Below are 9,718 nucleotides of genomic sequence, written 5' to 3' on the forward strand. Positions count from 1 at the left end.
CTAGACAATAAAAGTAATGAAGTTCAAAATGAAAATAATGTACAATAAAAAAATAAATGTTTAAAAAATCCAAGTAACGTCGTTTTTGTAATTTATTTACCATAAAAGTTCAAGTATAAAATAGTAAACTTTTCTGACATCGCACAGAGGGGCCAAACATACTAATTTTGCGGATTAATTGAAAAAAGAAATTTCAAGTATCGTGAAAACTGAAAGTGCCAGCTTAAAGAGCACAAAATTCTACATCAGCAGGCAAAAAATTAATGTGAAATATTAAAAGGTATTTTTATAGTCACGTGTTGAAATTACATATTGTGAGAAAAAAACCTAAAAAATTTATAAAAATAAAATAAAAAATTGCGCAAATAAATACTATTTGTGATAGGTAATTTAAAAAAATTAACAAATCTAATTATGCAACCATCAAGTTCATGTATTTATTGATATGTTTTGGTCGAATTTAAATTTGAATTATTTGTGGAAGTGGCTTTGATATTAGTTTTTATATTGGAAGTGCAAAAAAAAAAATGGATTTTGTCAGTTCAAATGGACATAAAGTTATTAGCTGGGCTCAGCTGGGCAGAGAATTTAATATAATTTAAAAGCCTGGACAGTTAGGCGTTGTTTCAGAAAAAATTAGGTTGCGCATTGCTGCGCCTTATAAGTTATATGTAAATTAGTAAAAGCTTCACCCTTTAAGTCTACCATCAAAAAGCACTTTGCGATTCTGATAAACGTTTTATTGCTGTCGTTGTCGTTGTTGTTGTTATTGTCATTGTTTTTTTTTGTTTTATAAGAGATGTGCAAGTGTTGTGATTAATAATACGAGAGTCCCGTGTTAGTCAGGCCTGGACGTGGCTATATTCTTGTATTATAATGCGATAAACAATAATAAACTTTTACCAATTACTTTTCTTTATTTCAGTTTTGTTTTCCATAAATTGATTTTCTAATCGTGAATGAATAGCACGCGGAATTTTAACAATTTAACTCTCATGCACTCACGCTTGTATATGCTTGTTTAAATTTTTTTTTTTTGTGATTAATTCGAAGTTTTTTCTTGTGGTTAATACGAAGTCATCCTATAGCAAGCAATTTAGCTTAATAAAAAAATCATGTTAGTGAGCGCGATCGCGAGAATTTTAAAGTTTTATATCGGGAGCCAGTTATCACTCACGTTCAGTTCTGTAGTTTTTATATTGTCTCATCTCAAATATTGTGTTGTATAAATTTCAAAGCAGTGCATTTAAACTTTGCAAGTCTTTTAGTGGCAGGAGTTGGGAAAGTTCTCTATTATTCAACCTCCCATTACTACTTAATATAATGATATCATCTTAAAACAATATGGTAGTTTTTTTTTTTATCAATAATATGCATACATTTAGTGTATCTCACTGATGTAGTTCTATAGATATAGGAGAATTAATAATTCATTTGTATGGGGGGAACCCGATTCCACCCACGTATACCCTTCCGATTTTGGTGGAACGTGTAGTTTGTTTTTAGAGTTACCCGCAGCAAATTTAGTGTGCATAACTATTGTAGTTCTATAGATATAGCACAGTTAATAATTATTTTATATGGTGGGTAATTGAGTTCCCCCTCCTATATCCCTAAAATTTTTTTACAATATGCGGATTGGTCTAAGGGCTACCCACGTAAAATTTTGCGAGCGTCGCTATTATTGTTGTTGAGATATTAATAAATCCGTAAAAAAGGGGCATTTGACCCCACTGTGCATCGATACCAAAAAAATTTATAAAATTTAATTTTTTTTAAATTTAAAAATATATATAAAATGTTTTTGATTCCATTAAATAGTATATGAGAATTAAAAATTAAAATTTTAACAGGTTAGCGTGGAACATTGGCACAGTGAGGGAAATAAAAAAAGTGGGAATATATCTGTACCTTCTAATCCTATGGGAACTGCTACACGTTCAATATATATTGTGATATTTGGATCGCGATCCATTGAAATGGATCACGCAAAATGAGGTTATTCTGCGATTTGGATCCCGATCCATTAATACCGTATGCTACACGTTCAATAAATATCGCGATACTGGATCGCGGTCAATATATATTGAACGTGTAGCAGTGCCCTATAGTCTGATTTTAATAAAGTTTCCCGTGACTATAAAGTTTAAGCTGAGTTTAAGTTTTAAATTAGGACTTTATCACTACCGGGGTACCCCACTTTGGGGACATGAGGCTCCGCCTTTCCTTAGTGTTTAAATTCCAAATCCAAAACTTAGACTCAGCTACAGCTCCTCTGAAATCTGAGCATCGGTAAAAAATATATCTTTGACTATGTTCCAAACTTAACTTCAGATTGCTTTTTTTTATTTATAATTTATGATTTCGTAATTTAAAATTTCTACAACATTAAGAGCACTTTTATAGTTGAGGTCAAAGTTGTCCAATCCAGCAAAGTTAAACCTCAACAATAAAAAGTATTAAAAATATAAAATACAAGTTAACTTCCTTCGTTATGCGAATATAAAAAAAATTATTATATTGTCCACTGTAAATGAAACACGTTAATTAATTTTTGGTTTACAAATTTATTTAATGACCGCTTGGTCAATTTCCCAAGTAAGACTAAATTTACAATTTAATTTTACTAAGTTTTAATTAATAAATTTGCTGATGCGGCATTCCCACGTTGTGCAAATTGCCCGACGAAACACGATCCTGCACCGCAATACAATTAGTTGGCGCGTGTGCAGCGTCAGCATTCTTTTGTGGACATGTGCATTACTCATGTATACTTGGTTGTGTTAACATACATTAAATTATTTCTTCAAATAAATTGTGCAACCTCAAAGTGTTATTCAATTTTGCTCAAATTTTTCCAACCTCTTATGGGTCGATCGTCATAAAATATTGTACATTGATATGCATATACATAAATATGTATTTGATTCTTAAGTTTATCTCAATAACGATATTTATAAGAGTTTTATAATTTTTTATGAGACCTATGCTTAGACTGATGGTCACAATATACATACGTATAAAGTTCATACGCACTTTAATCCATAAGTCGCCAATGAAAATGTTTGCTGGGTATTTATTATATCATTTCAGTGAGCATCTTTTTTTAATGCTACGAAATATTTTTCGTAAATACTATACAGTAATCAAGATAACAACAATATGTTAAAGTTGTATCAAATTTTTTTGCACACATTAATTTTATGTGCGGTCAGCACAATTTCATTTATCCGTATTTAATTTCTTTTATAAAAACCGAATTTAAATCTGTATGCAATTTTTTCATCAGTCTTTATCAGATAAAATGTTTGCTCGGTTTTATTTTGATGCTACCACGCTCATAATTAACCACACGTCATCACTAGTTTTAACACTGTATGGATATAATGTACGCAAATAAGTGTATGTGGCTTTAGAAGCATATTTTTAGTTTTACCACTGCTGCTCATTTGCTAAAGTTGTTTGTTGCCATTTTTTGTTGCGAAATTATATTAAGTACATACATATATGGCAAAAAATATATGGGTGTGTACAAAACGAGCTTGGGTTCAATATGTTATTATTATTTTCCCCAGTCGTTGTAGTCTGTCATTCAGTATACAAATATGCTGGTTAATTTAGCTTTGTAACAAACATACATATAAAATACACAAACTAATATTTTACACAACGTGTTTCCACAATACAATAGAACCATTCTAGAGGGGGGGACGGTCAAAATTTGTAATTTTATTTTTTTGGAGCACTCTAGTATACATATATATATATATATTGGGATTAGGAGAAACCATGGACCGATTATTTTAATTTTCAATTTATTTACAATATATTTACAGAAATAACCAAAAATATATGAAAATTATAAATTTATTTTTAGGTTGTCTTAGATTTTGATTCATAGCTTTGATTTTGATGACTTTCAATACCAAACTGATTAGGACTATGATTTATTTAATTTTGTTTACTAATTTTTTTTTGTGTATTTTGGACGGAAGCGTGTTTTACACAGACGAACAGACAGACGAACAGACAGACGGACATATTAGTAGGCATACAATTTCAGCTTTCTTAGCTTAGAATTTCAGAATTTTTTCTTTTGCTTAAAAATCATAACAGTAAAGAAATTCGGCTTATTCGTCAAAATATGGCCAAAAAAATAATTTTTCTCAAAAATCTCAAAATTTTAATCACAGGTACGGAAAGATTTTCATATTTTTATTCTCTCAATAAATCCCAATGTGATGATCAACAAATTTTGAAATTTGTTTTGCTGTTGAAAATGAGTAAAATCAGTTCAAACAAATTGGCAGGAACATTATGACAAAATTTAGTTAAAAATGTTGAACCATTAAACAATTTAAGCACATACAAATTGTTGGAACCTTCCTATATATTCTTCAAACTTGCTGTAGTTCTTAAATTATATCTTTAAATAAATATAAGCATGTAGAATGAAAACGACTACAAATATTTAAATAGAAATGCCACAAATAATATAGAGAAAATTTAAATAAAATTTAAATAAAAATTTTGAATATTAAAAAATGTTTTTGTCCACGTGTATAATTTTAAGAATATTTTTTCTGCATTGCTTGAGAGGCATATAAACCATATATTCACTTCACAAATATTGTCCATCGATTTCAAAGTTATCACAAAGGATTACTTTAAAATTTGGCTTTCATATGAAAAAATTCCCAGGGTCATTTTGCAGGCCGGGGGATAAATACGACGTTTTAAAAACATCAGCATATGATATATGTGTGACCACATATTACTTTATTTTAAAGTTAATGATCAACATACAGGAATAAATACATATTCTTATTTTCTTCCATTGGAACGTGTGTTATATTCATACATTTTTGTTTGTCTATTCGGCATAGCCAAATAGGGTATGTGTTTTTTAAATTAAAAATGTTAGCCACTTTTTAGCCTTTTTTTCTAAGTATTTAGCCCTTTTCGTTCAGCAAGAATTGGAAACACTGGACCTGAGACACGTTAATGGCCTGGCGATTTTTTAATAACTTTAACATTTTTAACCAATTTGTGTCTTTTATATCTTATTAGAACGACAATTACATTTTGATTCTTTTAAATTAAATTGCAAAAGTAATTATTTAATGCCAACATATTTACAAAAACTGAAAAATTGCATTTTTCCCCTTGTGACACCAGTTAACGTTATCCTATCATCATAATATTTTACACAACGAGTTTCTACAATACATACAACCATTCTAGAGGGGGGACGGCCTGTACCTAGAACATTTATTTCGTCCATACAATCTTAGAGCACTCGAATGTATATCCTCCCAAAATATGGTGCTATAATCTACAAATGCCTACAGAATTGCAGTATCCATAAAAAATTCAGCAAAAATAAGTTTCGTGCTAAAAGAAATCACAAGACTACATTTTTCGTGGATCGGTCCTTATTTGATCAAAGCCGCCATATAAATATCATTTCCGAATATCACATAAACACGCATAAATATCGCTATTAAGTTGAAATTCGACATAAATAATACCCATGTATACAAATGTCGCTGCGACGAATTCTATGAAGATCGGTTCATAATTGTCAATAGCTCTCATATAAAGACCACTTCCGAAAAATACATTAATCTACATAAATATCTAAAATATTAATATCAAACCAACATTTTACACAGATCCGTAATTTGTATTTAAAAATCATACTACGTGATTTTGTGAATATCGGTCTATATTTTACCATAGCTCCCATATAAAGTCCACTTCCGAAAATCAGTTAAGTAGTCATAAATTTCTTATAAATATCGACATCATGCTAAAGTTCGACACAAATAATACTCATTTACATAGAAATGTATAAAGATTGGCCTATAATTAGTCATAGCTCCCATATAAGGGCCATTTCCGAAAAACATATAACCTTAATAAATATCTAAAGCATATAAATATCAAAATAAATTTTTACAGAGATCAGTAATTTGTATCCAGTAATCATACTACTTGATTTTGTGAGTATCGGTCCATATTTGACCATAGCTCCCATATAGGGTCCACTTTCCCGAAAATCACTAAAATCCTAATAAATTTCTTACAAATATAGTTATAAAGTTGAAATTCGAAATTAGAACCTTTTAAAAGAACGTTTTTTGCAACAAATGTAATGTCGCTTTACATCCTAAAGAGTACTTTTTGGCGCATCACTCCCCAATTTAGAATATAATAGTTTATTATTATTTTTTATTAATTTCAACAAGATTTGACATTTCGGCAAAGAAGGTGTTTTTTTCATCCATGTAACTTATTACCACTATTCTTAGCAAAATGTGTCCCAAATAGTTTAGATAGCTACTTCTTCAATCTTTCGAATTTTTTTTTTTTTTAAATGTGTCTGAATTACTTTCCAATAGAACTAACATTGGTGCAAATTTTATACCGATCGGAAGACATTGATTTCAAAAATTGGTTCCCTTGACATGAAATCTCCCATAAAGGTATTCTTTTTTAATGTTAATATATGTAAATTCAATTTCACGTTTGATTTTTGTTTTGACCAAATTAAAAATTTTATAAAAAGTTGCAGAAAGCAATATTATTTTATTGATTTATAATTATGAAATACATTAAAAAAACTATTAAAACAAATGTTTAGATATTATGCGCATTTTATTTTTAGAAATCAATTTCACACTTCATGCTGCAACTTAGGAATAAAACGCGTATAAATAATAAATTGAATTTTAGACTAAAATATCTGTTACGTGTTTTGTAGATATATACCTAAGTCTCGATTTACACAATAGACAAGTTCCTAAAAAAATCGTGTAAGTAAAATTCGAAAAATATTGTTTGTTGTTTTTTTCCAAAAATTAAAATTTAAAAATTATTTTGAGTTCATATTATTTCCGGTTCAATGTACATTGGTTTAGAAAAGTTTTTTTTTTGATATAATTCGTTATCTCGGGAACTATTAGATACAGTGTTACGATGCACAGTGGGGGATTTGAAAAAAAAAGTGGAAATAAATCTGTAACTTCTAAACGAATAGCCCGATGGCTATAGAGGAGGTATTGATAAGTTTTAGTTTTGAATTTGGGCTTATAACACGAAGGGGGCCGAGCCACAATGCCCCAAAGTGCGGAACCTCGGGTATATCAAAAATTAAAAATGAGGCTAAATTTTTTTTAGCCTAAATAAAACATGCCTAAAACATTAAAAAACAAGTAAGGAAGTATGGTCGGTCAAGCCCGACCATATAATACCCTACACTAAGTAAAAGAGCAAAAACATTTTTCATTTAAAATTTCAATAATTTATATTTTTGAGTGATTTTCGGAAGGGGGGCTTATATGGGGGCTATGACTAATTATGGACCGATCACCATGAAATTACGTCTATATTGAAATTGATGTCTATATGAAAGTTAATTATGTTGAATTTTGTGTGTATATCAAAATTTTTAAGCGATTTATGCACATTAAAGTGATTTTCGGAAGCGGGTCTATATGGGAGCTATGACTAATTATGGACCGATCGTAACAAAATTTGGTGACATGAATTTTGCGTATATAAAACTTATTTGGAGCAGAACTTGTGGAGATATATATATAAATTAAACATTTATGACCGATAAAGTCCAATTTCGGGAGGACATTTGTATGGGGGCTAGGTGAAATAATGGAGGTATTCCAGCCAGTTTCAATAGGCTTGGTCCTTGAGCCGAAAAAATAATATGTAGCAAATTTCATCGAAATATATTCAAAATTGCGACATGGACAGCCAGCCAGCCGACCAGACGGACGGACGGACATCGTTTAAGCGACTCAGAAAGTGATTCTAAGTCGATCGGTATACTTTTAGGACGGTGTTAGACTAATATCTTTGGGCGTTACAAACATCTGCACAAAAGCATTATACCCTCCCCACTATGGTGGTGTAGGGTATAATTAAATATAATCAGTTTAATCTATTATTTTTGTCTTTAAAATATTGTAATATGATCCAAATACTTTCACATAGTAACATTTTATTATTTTCTTCTATTCAAATCATCTTGAAAAAAGTTTCATTCGTGGTAGCGATTCTCGTGGAATTGCCCATATGCAGAGTATTTAGGAGTCGTAATGTTTTATTTTATAATTCAGTTTTTATTCTTCAATCAAAATAGTTTTTTCTGATTAAGAACTAGTTTGAATTGATTTCACAAAAAAAAATTTTATGTAGAAGTATTTACTAGAGTTTTAACTTTTCAATTATTGTTGCACACAACTACAGTTAATCTTATCTTAAGTGAAAAGTTTCTCTAAAATAAGGACATTTTGGAGTACAATTTTATTGTTGTTTATATAAATAAAAGTAATTTAAAAGTAGTTTAAAGTTAATTTTAGTTTAACATATAAAATATTTATTATAGAATTTAATTCAACTTTAGTTTAAAATATATTTTTTATTTTTTGCAACAATTTATACTAGGGCAGCCTAGACAAAATATGGAAAATGTAATGATAATTTCTAAAATAATACGGTGGATGTAAACGCACAAACGCACAATATTATAACAATTGTTTAAAAACATTAATACAAAACTTGCATTAAACAAATATTTTAGTGAATTTATCCAATAATAGTTAAAACTTTGAAGAAAGCTCGTTGGTAAATTACAAAAGCTAATATTAAATATTTTTATATTGTGTGGATTAGTATCTAAAATCTATTTATACAAAATTTGGGGATCCATTCATATAACAAAAATATTTTCCAGAAACATGAGGCATAAATATAAAGGAGCTAAAATAATATACAACGTATTTTATACGAGCATCAAATGACTTTATTCCATAAAGTTCAATTATGTACAAATTTTAGGCCTTTTCTTAAAGTCTACTTTATTTTCTTATGTTTTCACAATTTGTTTCATTATGAAATTTAACTGAATTTTTCAATAATATTCAGCTCAATCTAGTATGTACTGCTATTCAGAACGTACTCGTATTTTAAGCAATACATAACACCTTATTGTATCATTGCGAATAATTATCTTTATCCACTCTAATGGGAGAGGTAGAGTTTTCAGTCTCTGAATACTAGTGACATTTTCTTATAAAATATGCACAACACCATATAAATGGTGTCAAAAATATCTTATGCCGTCTGATCAGATTGAAAAGCATTCCTTGTTATATAATTTGGATAAAAAATGGAAATAAGTGGTATAGCCCAGTTGGACTACTTATTTTTCAAAAAAATGCGCATAAACTACAATTTCTATTTTTGCCTATGAACAGTTTAAATCAATTATGAGCTTACATATTGTTTTGGTTACGAAGATTTTCGTCAATTTACAGGTACACAACCTGAATTCAGTTGCTTGATGTTGTTGCGGATATTTTATTTTTTACCCATGCATTTACACAAATTTAATTTCTCTACTTGCCTACCAAGTTTTTAAAGTTTAAACCATACAATATTTTTTATCAATGATTAATATGAAATTATGACATGCTAAAATATTACTAATACGTCCTTATATAATAAACAATACATACTAGTGTTTATAAACCGGTTAACCGAAAACCCGGTTTTTCTTCCAAATCTCGGTTTTTTGCGAACCGGTTAATTTAAAATGTTGATTTTCGGTTAACCGGTTTATCCGGTTTTTATCACTCGGTTAACCGGTTTTTAAAATTTGGGACTAAAATTGATAAATCTCACGTTTTTGTGCATT

Source organism: Calliphora vicina, chromosome 1 (genome assembly GCF_958450345.1).
Source record: "Calliphora vicina chromosome 1, idCalVici1.1, whole genome shotgun sequence".
Lineage (NCBI taxonomy): Eukaryota > Metazoa > Arthropoda > Insecta > Diptera > Calliphoridae > Calliphora > Calliphora vicina.